We start from the raw sequence: 12,545 nt of genomic DNA, 5'->3' as shown, positions 1-12,545 counted from the left end.
AAGTTTGGACACACCTTCTCATTTAAAGATTTTTCTGTATTTTCATGACTATGAAAATTGTACATTCACACTGAAGGCATCAAAACTATGAATTAACACATGTGGAATTATATACTTAACAAAAAAGTGTGAAACAACTGAAAATATGTCTTATATTCTTGGTTCTTCAAAGTAGCCACCTTTTGCTTTGATGACTGCTTTGCACACTCTTAGCATTCTCTTGATGAGCTTCAAGAGGTAGTCACCGGAAATGGTTTTCACTTCACAGGTGTGCCCTGTCAGGTTTAATAAGTGGGATTTCTTGCCTTATAAATGGGGTTGGGAACATCAGTTGTGTTGTGCAGAAGTCTGGTGGATACAAAGCTGATAGTCCTACTGAATAGAATGTTAGAATTTGTATTATGGCAAGAAAAAAGCAGCTAAGTAAAGAAAAACGAGTGGCCATCATTACTTTAAGAAATGAAGGTCAGTCAGTCTGAAAAATTGGGAAAACTTTGAAAGTGTCCCCAAGTGCAGTTGCAAAAACCATCAAGCGCTACAAAGAAACTGGCTCACATGAGGACTGCTCCAGGAAAGGAAGGTTAGCAGCAGCTCAGATTAGAGACCAGGTCAATGCCACACAGAGTTCTAGCAGCAGACACATCTCTTCAAAAACTGTTAAGAGGAGACTTTGTGCAGCAGGCCTTCATGGTAAAATAGCTGCTAGGAAACCACTGCTAAGGACAGGCAACAAGCAGAAGAGACTTGTTTGGGCTAAAGAACACAAAGAATGGACATTAGACCAGTGGAAATCTGTGCTTTGGTCTGATGAGTCCAAATTTGAGATCTTTGGTTCCAACCACTGTGTCTTTGTGCGACGCAGAAAAGGTGAACGGATGGACTCTCCATGCCTGGTTCCAACCGTGAAGCATGGAGAAGGAGGTGTGATGGTGCGGGGGTGCTTTGCTGGTGACACTGTTGGGTATTTATTCAAAATTGAAGGCATACTGAACCAGCATGGCTACTACAGCATCTTGCAGCGGCATGCTATTCCATCCGGTTTGCGTTTAGTTGGACCATCATTTATTTTTCAAAAGAACAATAACCCCAAACACACCTCCAGGCTGTGTAAGGGCTATTTGACCAAGAGAGAGAGTGATGGGGTGCTACGCCAGATGACCTGGCCTCCACAGTCACCAGACCTGAACCCAATCGAGATGGTTTGGGGTGAGCTGGACCGCAGAGTGAAGGCAAAAGGGCCAACAAGTGCTAAGCATCTCTGGGAACTCCTTCAAGATTGTTGGCAGACCATTTCCGGTGACTACCTCTTGAAGCTCATCAAGAGAATGCCAAGAGTGTGCAAAGCAGTCATCAAAGCAAAAGGTGGCTACTTTGAAGAACCTAGAATATAAGACATATTTTCAGTTGTTTCACACTTTTTTGTTAAGTATATAATTCCACATGTGTTAATTCATAGTTTTGATGCCTTCAGTGTGAATGTACAATTTTCAAAGTCATGAAAATACAGAAAAATCTTTAAATGAGGTGTGTCCAAACTTTTGGTCTGTACTGTACCCTAAGGCTGGATTAACACATCCATAGGCGGATTATAATGAGGGCAATCCAGGCGACCGCCCGGGGCCCCGAGCCTGCAGGGGGCCCCCGGCTCCGGGCGGGGTGTCTAATGCCGGATTGCCCTCATTATATGTGCGGGCCGCCGCGGCACATACCGGTAGCAGTGGCGGGAGGGGGGGCCCCGGACCGCTCCCCCAGCAGCGGCCGCCGCTACTTCTTCATCGGCCGGGCCAGCACTGCAGCAGTTAACTTCCCTGTGCTGGCCCGGCCGCGTCACTCCTAGGAGACACGGCCCTGTGCGCGGCCGTGTCTCCTAGCTGTGATGTCACGCAGTGCGCGCCCGGCCTGTACTGCTACTTACCACCGGAGAGGAGAGAGAGCAGGCAGGAGGAATGAGTGTGTGTGTGTGGGCAGGTGTGTCTGTGTGGACAGATGTGTGTGTGGGCAGATGTGGGCAGGTGTGTGTGTGTGGGCAGATGTGTGTGTGTGTGTGTGGGCAGATGTGTGTGTGTGTGTGGGTAGGTGTGTGTGTGGTCAGGTGTGTGTGTCTGTGTGGGCAGGTGTGTGTGTCTGTGTGGGCAGGTGTGTGTGTCTGTGTGGGCAGGTGTGTGTCTGTGTGGGCAGGTGTGTGTGTGGGTGTGGGCAGGTGTGTGTGTGTCTGTGTGGGCAGGTGTGTGTGTGTCTGTGTGGGCAGGTGTGTGTGTCTGTGTGGGCAGGTGTGTGTGTGTCTGTGTGGGCAGGTGTGTGTGTGTCTGTGTGGGCAGGTGTGTGTGTGTCTGTGTGGGCAGGTGTGTGTGTGTGGGCAGGTGTGTGTGTGTGGGCAGGTGTGTGTGTGTGTGGGCAGGTGTGTGTGTGTGTGTGGGCAGGTGTGTGTGTGTGTGTGGGCAGGTGTGTGTGTGTGGGCAGGTGTGTGTGTGTGGGCAGGTGTGTGTGTGTGTGTGGGCAGGTGTGTGTGTGTGTGTGTGGGCAGGTGTGTGTGTGTCTGTGTGGGCAGGTGTGTGTGTGTGTGTGTGGGCAGGTGTGTGTCTGTGTGGGCAGGTGTGTGTGTGTGGGCAGGTGTGTGTCTGTGTGGGCAGGTGTGTGTGTGTGTGGGCAGGTGTGTGTGTGTGTGGGCAGGTGTGTGTGTGTGTGGGCAGGTGTGTGTGTGTGTGTGGGCAGGTGTGTGTGTGGGCAGGTGTGTGTGTGTGTGTGGGCAGGTGTGTGTGTGTGTGGGCAGGTGTGTGTGTGTGTGTGGGCAGGTGTGTGTGTGTGTGTGGGCAGGTGTGTGTGTGGGCAGGTGTGTGTGGGCAGGTGTGTGTGTGGGCAGGTGTGTGTGTGTGTGTGTGGGCAGGTGTGTGTGTGTGTGGGCAGGTGTGTGTGTGTGTGGGCAGGTGTGTGTGTGGGTGTGGGCAGGTGTGTGTGTGTCTGTGTGGGCAGGTGTGTGTGTGTCTGTGTGGGCAGGTGTGTGTGTGTCTGTGTGGGCAGGTGTGTGTGTGTCTGTGTGGGCAGGTGTGTGTGTGTCTGTGTGGGCAGGTGTGTGTGTGTGGGCAGGTGTGTGTGTGTGTGTGTGTGGGCAGGTGTGTGTGTGTGTGTGGGCAGGTTAGAAAGTCTTGCCCTGTTGAACACTACACCTGACTTGAGGCCACCACCTCTTGGTTGTCCAATGTTCTGGCTTCTCTAGGGCTCTTCTCAGATATTCATTATACCAGCTCCCCAGAATACCAAAGCTAGGGTGGGTGACCGCGAGCCCTGGTGGTGGTCATAACTGCGGCCACCCAGGGGCAATACTCCATAACAACAATCCCCTGAGGTGGTGTAGGATGTAAGGACCTATTCACACTACATCCAGCGCTGCATTCAGGTCTTTACACAAGGCTTACAACTGAATCCCTGAAATTCAGGATTGTGCTGTCTGAAATTAGACATCTGAAAGCAGAGCAAATGGAGCCTAAAGATTCAGACTTTAGCCTCGGTTTGCCTTTGTTCAAATCAATGGCTATGTCAAGGCCCATATGAATGCCATTTTTCAGGGATTTAGATAGAAGCCTGGAAAGAGGAGATGAATGCATTGCAAAATTCAGTGTGAATAGGCCCTTATATCTGCAGTCTTGATATTGATGCCACATGCATTTTACTTGTTTTTAACTTAAAAAAAAAATACACACACACAAATTATACACACACACACACTATACATACACACACACAGATGTGTGTGTGGGCAGGTGTGTGTGTGTGGGGGCAGGTGTGTGTGTGTGTGATGTTTGTCTGTGTATGTGTGTGTGTGTTTGTGTGTGTGGGCAGATGTCATTGTGTGATGTCTGTTTGTATGTATTTTTGTGTTTCAAATGTGTTTATGCGTGTCTGTATATGTTTGTTTGTGTGCATGACTGCATGCGGCCTCCTGCTGTGTATAGTTGGCGCCGTGCGGCCTCCTGATGTCTCTGGGGGGGCGCCGTGCGGCCCCCCGCTGTGTATAGATGGCTACGTGCGGCCCCCCGCTGTGTATAGATGGCTACGTGCACCCCCCGCTGTGTATAGACGGTGCCGTGCGGCCCCCCGCTGTGTATAGATGGCTACGTGCACCCCCCGCTGTGTATAGATGGCTACGTGCGGCCCCCCGCTGAGTATAGATGTCGCCGTGCGGCCTCCTGCTGTGTATAGATGGCTACGTGCGGCCTCCCACTGAGTATAGATGGCGCTGTGCGGCCTCCTGCTGTCTCTGGGGGGAGCGCCGTGCGGCATCTATACTCAGCAGGAGGCCGCACGTAGCCATCTATACACGTATACTCAGCAGGAGGCCGCACGTAGCCATCTATACGGTGCCATCTATACACAGCGGGAGGCCGCACGACACCATCTATACACAGCAGGAGTCTCAGTGCTTTGCAAGAGCAGTCAATAAATTCTGCTTGACTAATTCTGAGCACCATAAAGTCTGGTTCGCTTCTAACCTGCTGTCTTCATTTTCAGCTTGCTGAATTCTAACTCATTTACTGTCATTCGAGATGATGCCTTTGCTGGTCTCTTTCACCTTGAATACCTGTAAGTAAGTGCTCCACTTAATGTCATATTTTTGATTCTGTTCTTCTTCATCTTATGGCATGTGCAATTGTATGAGCATGTATTCATATGAATTTATGACCTACTTAAACCTTCGAGGACCTTAAATTTTATTCAATCAAATTTTTTTCCAGTTTAAAACTCTGGGACATATATGTGCCTTGGTCCTCAAAGGGTTTTTAAAGGGGCTGCAAACATAAATACGAAAAAAATAATTCAATTAGTGCTTTTTGTGTTCATTTAATTTTTATTTGAAGTCCATTTTTTTATATACCTTGAAATTAAGCCCTACCCCATGGAATGAAGCTCTACCTACATGACATCTGAGAGCTACATGGTTCCCGCTTGTGAGATGCCTGTCCGTCACTACTATTCAGTTTTAGGGTCCACTCACTAAGCCATATATTCTCTCATGCAAGAGAATAGGGCCAATTATGCTAATGACACTCGGCTCAAACTCTGTCAGAGCTTCAACTGAGTGTGATCCGATTCTCTCGCAGCACAGATATGGAGAAGATGGAGAACTTAATTTCTCCATCTTCTCCATAGTCTCTGTGAGTGTTCATCGGACTGCACTTGGATGACATCCGAGTGCAGTCCAATGTTTTACGTGCACCCATATGGGTGCACATGGTCCGAATATCGAATGAGATTATTTTCTCATGCCAATAATCGCAGATCTGCACTGTCCCATAGTATAACATAGGGCCGAGTCCTATCCCATAAAACATCACATAGCATTCTGGCCGTGTTATTTGACAGTGTGAGCGAGCCCTTAGAGTCAAGGAATATTTACAGGCAGATGATGATATTACTCTCCAAGTGTATATTTTTTTAAGCGAGTTCATAGTAAATTCTTTGCCTTTTTGACATGTGATCAACTAAAGAACAAGAAAGATTTAGGACCTCCCCTATAGAGAAACGGAAAATAGTTTGGAGGACTTGCATGTCCTTTTTTATTTATTATGAGAAAATCATAAAAGATCCCGTTTTTTAACCATGCTGTGACTTTCTGCTGAGGGAGAGGGAGAGAGCTGCCCTATTCAGAGTCTGTAATAAGACCTGCTGACAAAAGTGTTGAAGATACAGTCTAATGTGAATTAACAATGAAAAAAAGTTAATTTCACAAATGGCTTGTATTTTTTAAATACAAACTTTTTTTATGTTTACAGCTCCTTTAAAGGGAATCTGTCATCAGGTTTTTGCCACCTAATCTGAGAGCAGCATAATGTAGGGTTAGAGGCACTGATTCCAGTAATGTGTCACTTACTGGGCTGCTTAGTGTTGTTTTGATAAAATCATTGATATGTCAGAAGGTAATTATCACTAGGTGACTAGTAAGTTCTGTAGGACCCCACCCCCATCACTGATCAGTAGATTTCTGTGTACACTGAGCATGGGCAGAAAGCTGCCAATCAGTGGTGTGGGTGGGGCTATACAGAGCGCAGCATTCAGAGAGCTGCTAGATCTGCAGCAGATAAAACGGTGATTTTCTCAAAATGACAACAAGCAGCTGAAAAAGTGACACATCGCTGGAATCAGGGTATCTGCCCCAATATTGTGCTGCTCCCAGATGAGGCAGCACAATTAATATTGTGCCAAATTAATTTCCCGTGAACTATCACATGATCTATCACAGGGGATCATGTGACATGTCACGTTATAAATCAGGTGGGGGGGGGGGGCGCGCCTTCTAAACTGCCCGGGGCCCTTGCTACTCTTAATCCACCCCTGAACACATCCATCTTTCTGTTTGATGTACGGACTGGCTGGGGGTCTCATGATCCATCTAGACAGCTTCGTAGAAATATATGAGGTGGTCCAGTTCAAATCAGAAGACCCGCAGCTGGTCTGCGCACAGACTGGCCATGGGTTTCCTGACCCGAACTCGACAGCCTAAAGATGTCAAGCTTGGGTCATGAGATCCCTTGCAGGTACGTGCATCGGACCGCAAAACATGGATGTGGGAATCAATCCTTTGCTAATGCACTAAAAAACTAGATCTAAACATTTCAGCCATTGAAGTAAATATTCTCTTTTAGGTCGTATTTCAGGGTTCTTATGACCGCAAAGCAGGGACTGAACACGAGTCTCCTGACCTAAACTTACAGCTTCATATGTATCTATAAGGCTGTGAGTTTGGGGTTGAGAGACCCATGGTCAGCCAAGGCTTTGCAGTCCGTACATGGACCATACTGGTAGACTTATCATAATTTGGAGGAGGCTGTATTTTATGGTCAACTCCTGAGGAAGGAGGAAGAGATACTGGTTGCTGCTACTATGTGGGGAAAGAGACACACTGTTCTTAAAAAGGTATGATATGGTTCACACCACCAAGTTACAAAGTGTTTTCAGACTGACTTATTGGCCATGAGTCATAACAGGTTAAACAAGGTTCAGTGATATAAATGATTCATTTATAGCACCATATGTGTTGTGCTGCAAGCAGAATTTGTAAGCTTAGTCTTACACCTTATTCACACATAAATGCTTCAGTCTGCATTTCATCATGATTTGTAAGCTAAAGCCATAAGTGGCTCCAAAAGACAGAAGAGGTGTAAAGCTTCAAAACATATTTTTCTCTCTGTAAATTTCACTTCTGATTCTGGCTTAGAGTTATATGCTGACCAAAAATACGGTCATATGAATAAAACCGGTGGTTTGGGGGCTTGGGGAAGCGGACAGGTTCCCTTTAAAGGTGAAGAAAAAAATAGATCCCAGTGAGCAGACCAATTCGCGAAAAAGGTTGAATAAGGCTTAAATCCTTCCACTTCAACTTAGTCATGTTACCTCCGAGTGATCACAGCTGATGCCTGACAGGTTGGTTTGTCAGGTCCTAGACCAGTGGTGTCAAACACGCGGCCCCTTCGGTCTGCGGGCACCGGAGCTTCTGAGACGACTGCGATCTGGTCCGGCAAGGAAGAAGGCCTACACGCTATTGAATTGTATCGAGGTGCAGAGTCACCAGCTCCCTACAATGCAATACCTATACCAGCTACAGCACTATCAGAGGCTGGCAGCTGACATTGGTGTGCCCATCATGGGTGGCGCATGACATCACTTCCATGCACCGCTCTGCCCACATGCCCTGGCTATACAGGAGGAAGAGGATGCTGTTCACCGTAGGCGCGGGGACAGGTAAGAAAAATCTATTCTTTTTTTTGTGTGCAAGAAGCGGCAGAATGTGGGATATTATTACAGGATGGGGCCAATTGAAGGACCACAAAAATGAAATATTAAATTATTAAAAAAAACAGTATGAAAAAAATAACTAAAAATATCTGTTTTATGTAAAAACTAATGTAAACAATAAAAATCTACATCTGGTATTTGGAACAACCCAAGCTGTAACTATGCCACAACCCATACAACGAATATCATTATCAATAATAAACACCACGCCAAAAATGTAGGTTTTTTTCCTTATACTGACAGTGATCAATAAATCATATAGAAAAATAATGGTATCGCTGAAAATGTCATCTTGTCCTGCAAAGAAGGAGGCCTGTAAAATATAATTATACACACACATATACACAAACACACATTGGCGGACACTGACAGAAAAGGACCAATGATGTTTGGTGTGTGTGTAACTATAATATATATATATATAGCATATTATTAGCACTGGCCTTTACATCATATACTTGGACATACTTTCACTTTCACTTCCGCGCCCCCCCTCTTCCTCCTCCAGTGAATGGCATGGAGTGGCCGTACCGCACAGTGTGTATACAGGGGAGGTACACTTGCCTGGCACCCAGTCACACAGGGCACGTCCAGCTGTGGCACCTGTACACACACGACTTCCCTCACCTGTCACAGTTCACACTCGCCGTGTGTGCGGTAGGAAGTTTCTCTGTGGATCCCCTCTGTCTTCTACATGGCACTCACTGCCCTGTGCTCACAGTGGCCTCCTCAGGTCTCCACAGCTGCTGACACGGACACTCGTGGCCGTCCTCTCCGGAGCTCCCTCAGAGCTTGGCTTCCTGGTGGACAGTGTCGCCTGGCTCCGCCCCTTCCCCATTACACGGCTCTACGTAGTGGTGACAGGAATTCCCGGGCAGTCCTGTGTCCTCCCCGTGCCTGAGGCGGCGGGGGCCGCACCTGCTCTGTGGGGTCACACAGCACCCTGTCACACAGCACCCTGTCACACAGCACCCTGTCACACAGCACCCTGTCACAGCCACATATAAGCTCTATGTATTCTTACACTGACTGCACAAAGGTTTACTCAGCAAAATGTACGAAGTTCTGACAGGAAAGGCGACATATGTACATAGATAACTGAGCTGCAGTGAAGTGTCTGGAAGAGGGGCTGGATAAGCCTCAAAATGCGCCGGTTCATGAACCCATCAGGAATGCAGCAACTATTTTACATTGGTCACTGTGTGGTACAAGTATAATAATTGCCAACTTTTCCTGGAAAACGTGGAGACCTCCTGGAAGAGGTGTCAACTTTACTGTTTACTGTACCCACTGATATCGGCGGGTTTTGGCGGACAGTCTAATGTATATGGGGACCCCCGACTGGTGAGTGTCAGGGTCATGGCGGACCCTAGCTATATGGGTCAGGAATTCTGAGCTTTAGCTCCTTCCATATTCCTTCTTTCTATTGGATTCAGATCAGGTGATTGGCTGGGTTATTCTAGCAGCTTTATTTTCGCTCTCTGAAACAAATTGAGAATTTTCTTGGCTGCGTGTTTGGGATCATTATCTTGCTGAAATGTCCACCCTCGTTTCAACTTCATCATCCTGGAAGATGGCAGCAGATTTTTATCAAGAATGTCTCAGTACATTTGTCCATTCGTCCCTCCTTCAATTACACGAAGCTTGCAAGTGCCCAGTAGCGTAGCCACCAAGGGCAGAGGGTGTAGCCGCCCCGGGCCCCGCACTCAGAGGGGCCCACCCGGATCTACGCTACACTTAACTGTATCAGCGCACAAAGCACACCGATACAGTGAAGCTCTGCGGTAGAGCAGATACACAGGCAGGTATCACGGCAGGATGTTGCAATGGCCGAGGCACCAGTGCATGCACAGGAAGGTCAGAGTCCCGGAGTGGTGACATCATTATGCCACGTCAGGACTCTGACGTCCTGTATGTGCGCTAGCGCCTCAGCCATTGCAACATCCTGCCGTAGCGGAGAGCGTCAGTGCAGGGACATCAACACGTTGGTCAGCCCAGTGGAATTGTCAGGATCCTGGATTAGGTGAGTATGTAACGTTTTTTATTTTAAAACTTTTTGTGTGACCCTCATACAGTGGGGATTGAAACTCTTATACATTTCAGGGGCTTCTGTGGGGGGCCGTCAAAGTGTGAAGGCCATTATACAGCCATGGGAGCCATCATATAGTGTAGAGACAATTGTGGGGTGCCCTCATACAGTATTGTTGCTAATGTGGGGGTCAATATACAACTTGAGGACTAATGTGGGGGCCATTATATAGTGTGAGGACTATTTCTGGGGGCCCTCATACAGTATGGGAGCTAATATGGGGGCCCTTAAAGTGGGGAGTACTGTGAGAGCCATCATAAAGTATGGGGACTACAGTGGGGGCCATCATACAGTGTGAAGGCCAATATACAGTTTGGGGCCAACATGCAGTGTGAGGGCTACTGTGAGGGGCATTAAACTCTGTTTTGGGGGAGCAGTGAGGATATCGTACTATGTATTGGTAACCAGAATCCCAAATACATGATAGTGATAGGCACATCAACACGTACAGACGAGTGTGCCACCACGAAAAAAACACTCCATAAGACATTAAGAATGAAGGAAATATAGGAGTTTTAAGGTTAAGAAATGTATCAAATCGTTATTAAATATTAAATAAGACACATATACACACAGTATATAAATGGGTTAAAAGAGAGCGTGTAAGGCAGAGAACTGATACATTCAAGAAGCCTCCAACATGGAATGGACCAAATTAATCCCGGTATATTACCAATGAGAATGGGGTGAAGGGTGTAGCAGTATGATGGCCGGGTATGTTGGGTACTGACTGTAATGAGAAATGCAGACCAAATGGTCTAATGCATTATGCAGGCAGTGCAGCAATAACTATACATAGCCAGTAAGAACCCTAAGTGGCAGGTAACAAAGAAATATATGCAAAACGTGGTCAGATGTATACAACACCACCTACCCCACTAGTTAAAGGCTCCTGGGTCGTGTCACGGTGAATGTTTCCCTCTTATTTACTATTTCATAAAGATTTAAATATACAAATTCCATACAATCCGTAAATTATGTCCCGTGGCCAATAGTCAACAGGCACATAAAAACTCCAACCATAGGACAAACAAACACAAAAACGAAAAAGGAGAGAAAATGTGCAATTGAAATATTTAATCAAATGAGGTAAGAACTTTGCTTTTGTACAGCTTCTTGTTGAAACCGGAGGTAGGTGCAAAGGAGGGGGAAATCATTGCATGGCACATACAGTTGTATAACCCCAGGTTGCACCCATGAGCCCGTACCTCGATTATAACATACAATGATGCATTCTACAAAGAAATATCAGTATATCATAATAAGTCATCCTGAATAATTAACAGAATATCAAAATGTCAACAGTCCACATTAATATATAAAGTAGTAATAACAAGTGGATATGTATGACTATATGTCACTGAAGTAGCAAAACATCATGCTGAGGGAAGGGACAAATGGCAAACAATCACAAAAAAGGGTAAACTGTAACATTAGAGATACATGATATAATGCAAAAGGTATCAAGCCCATCATAGGCCTAATTTGGCGCCATGCAAAACCCCCACAGTGGAAGAATCCCCCGCTTACAAACTCCAACGTACGTTTCTTCTTTAGGTTATAGCTACATCAGGGGGAATATGATGTGTCCCAGACTGCTGCCTCTTTATATATCCCATGGTGTTTGTACAATACCAGACGCTGGACGCTCAGCAGCGCTACGTCACTTCCTGTCTCTCACCTCCGAACCGGAAGTGCACCAGCGTCATCGCGGCAAACAGTGCGCGCACGTCCGGAAGCAGGGACGCGTCACCATGACTCCCGGGCATGTGCACTAGCGATCTAAGACGCCGTGTCTCCCAGAGGAGGGGGCAGGAAGTGAAGGAGCGCAGATCACAGCAATGGATGAAATAGAGGTAGATCTGAATCCCATCAGGGCCTGGGCTAAATAGCACCACTACATTAACCCATAAACAGTCTACCCTAAGAGAGTAAATATATGAGAGTCCAAAAAACAGTCATAATGATGCAATGATTTTCAGCCCATGCCAATCTCGTCCGGAAAATGGAATCCCTTCACATGGATCATGCCGAGGGCGAGGAGGGAGGCAACATCAAACAAAACAGGAACTGTTAAAATAATTTTTTAGAAAAATATATATTAAAAAGTTATAGGTGTATAAAACAGAAGACACGGGGGCAACGATCACAGAAAAGGGGCAAAACTAAGAGATTCATTTAAACCCCCAGGGTCATAGTCCCTAGGGTTACAATCCTGCGTGTTTCACATTGGGCAAGGATCCTTCTAATGTTGCCACCGCGGATCCCACCATGTACGATCTCAATCCCCCTAATTTTAAGGGAGACAGGGTCGCAATCATTGTGGGTCCTAAAATGATGGGGCAAAGTTTTTAACAAAGAGGGATCCTCCACTGTCTGGGCCGCCGCAATGTCCCTCACATGCTCCCTCACACGTCTGCGTAACTCTCTAGATGTTAGACCAACATATATAAGTTGGCACCCGCAAGTGGCATAATACACCACATTGCTGGTGCCACAATTCACGTATTCCTGAATGTCATATGTTTTGGTCCCATCTGCTGATGTAAATGAAGCAATGCGAAGGACATTGCTGCAGGCCAGACAGTGTCCACACTGGAAACAACCTCTCTAGGATCCACTGGATGGTGTTTGGGGCACATAATGACTCTGAACAAGTATGTTGCGC

General features: G+C 46.7%; 1 protein-coding gene across 1 annotated transcript in view; it reads right to left on the bottom strand.

Annotated features, from left to right (window-relative positions):
• Nucleotides 1-8,642, bottom strand: part of RIPK1 (receptor interacting serine/threonine kinase 1) — an 88,417-nt gene extending 79,775 nt beyond the window's left edge. The window contains exon 1 of the mRNA XM_073678697.1: nt 8,416-8,642. The gene's annotated coding sequence lies outside the window, so the exon portion shown is untranslated. The remainder of the gene's footprint in view (nt 1-8,415) is intronic.
• Nucleotides 8,643-12,545: the final 3,903 nt, after the last annotated feature.

The sequence above is a fragment of the Phyllobates terribilis genome, unplaced genomic scaffold, assembly GCF_046119375.1.
Source record: "Phyllobates terribilis strain yellow unplaced genomic scaffold, ASM4611937v1 Scaffold_4__5_contigs__length_816908805, whole genome shotgun sequence".
NCBI lineage: Eukaryota > Metazoa > Chordata > Amphibia > Anura > Dendrobatidae > Phyllobates > Phyllobates terribilis.
Note: the sequence above shows the minus strand (reverse complement) of the source record. Positions and strands in the feature narration are given on the sequence as shown.